Source organism: Phyllobates terribilis, unplaced genomic scaffold, assembly GCF_046119375.1.
Source record: "Phyllobates terribilis strain yellow unplaced genomic scaffold, ASM4611937v1 Scaffold_1__5_contigs__length_1240528914, whole genome shotgun sequence".
In the NCBI taxonomy this organism is placed as follows: Eukaryota; Metazoa; Chordata; class Amphibia; order Anura; family Dendrobatidae; genus Phyllobates; species Phyllobates terribilis.
In genome coordinates, this window is record NW_027362761.1 from 1,052,191,897 (window position 1) to 1,052,193,560 (window position 1,664).

Here is a 1,664-nt window from a genome sequence, read left to right on the forward strand (position 1 = left end):
AAATTTGCGCGTTTTTTTCAAAATTTACCAAGAACTACTGAAGGGAGTCATTTTGACTCCCTACTCTATTTTGAGGTCCTTTTGTCACTAAATGTTGCTATAAAGTTTTGTGCATAATTTTTTCACTGTCTTATTTACCCTGATGTTCATATAGATGTAGTTCAATTTACATGTCAACTTTTCACATTTTCCTTGTGTTTTACCTGCTTGTATTACTGTGTAATGCTGAACAAAATAGCTTGTTTACTCTAGGCTCTTATCTTATGCTAATGAAGGGTGGTGATTTTCTAAGGTCCTAGCAGGAGACAGTATTCTGGATAGTAACTTTACTTTCAGTTCAGCTGAAGAGACAAAGAGAACAGACGCAGACATACGAGCTCTGAAGACTCATACAGGTATGAATTGTTATGAAATAGTTTAGCTGTCTGTCAACTGATTCAGCCCACCTACTTTTGAAGGTGGCAGAACAGTTATTATTTCTTTTAGTTTTCATTTCATTTCTATTTTTCAGCAGGGAACTATATAGAATTATGGAATTTGTGAGGAATATGGAGAGAAGACATTTGATAAAGCCTCAGGATATTCTGGCTACTTTGCAATCCATACCGGAGGATGAATCGGAATCCGAATTGCAGGAACATGTATTTGATTCTGACAGTGATGAAGATTTCATTCCTCAGAACATATCAAGTGAATCTGAAGACTCAGAAGGAACAAATCCAGAAGGTAAGTAGTTATGTGTATTTATTTGTTCTTCCACACACTGAGTTAGGGCCTGTGCACACTAGCAGAATTCTGGCTGAATAGCCATCTGGATATTCTTGCCGCAATACAGGCCGTACCTGCCCGCTCATGCCTGAAGCTCCGCTCCGAACCCCGGGCTGGAGCCGCTGTCAGGGACAGAGCAGCGCTTGCTTACGCGAGAGCACGGCTCCGTCCCAGACAGCGGCTCCAGCCCGGGGTTCGGAGCGGAGCTTCAGGTATGAAACTCCGCTCTGTACCTGAGCGGGCAGGTACGGGCCGGATTGTGGTGAGAATATCCGGTCGGATATTCCGCCGCTAATCCAGCCAGTGTGCACGGACCCTTACAAAACAAAAATTCTAAATATTCATCAACTTTTTTCCAGATATTCCAAGCACATCAACTGGGGATCGGGCTCATGCAGTTATGTTGCCTCGTGACCATCCTCCTGGTCGTGGACAGAAAAAATCAGCAAAACGTCCCAGAAATGAAAGAACAACAGATAACGATGGCGGCGAAGGTAATGCAACAACAAACACCAGAGAAGGCGAATCTGAAGGAATACTAGTTTCAGCGGATGGTATTCAATGGAAACCTGTTGAAATTGGAGAACACTTGCCTGGTAGGCGTGACAGCCAAAATATTCTTCGAGAAGCACCTGGCCCTACAGGATACACCAGAAGAAATATCATTATCGATAGTCCTTTGAGCGCATGGCGTTTATTTTTTGATTCATATATATTGACACATATAAAAAACTGTACGCTTGCAGAAGCATGCAGGAACAATAATTTACAGTTTACTCTATCTGATGAGGAGCTAGATGCATTCATTGCGATATTCTATGCTCGTGGAATATCTGGCACGAACCGTCACTCGATTAGCAGTACTTGGTGTAATGACTGGGGAATACCGTTTTGCA

General features: G+C 42.6%; 1 long non-coding RNA gene across 1 annotated transcript; it reads left to right on the forward strand.

The window, feature by feature from the left end:
• The first annotated feature begins 285 nt into the window (after window positions 1-285).
• Window positions 286-1,420, forward strand: LOC141172424 (uncharacterized). Its single transcript, XR_012252473.1, has 3 exons — window positions 286-395; window positions 512-726; window positions 1,128-1,420. It is a non-coding gene; the product is annotated as an uncharacterized lncRNA (long non-coding RNA).
• The last annotated feature ends 244 nt before the right edge of the window (window positions 1,421-1,664 follow it).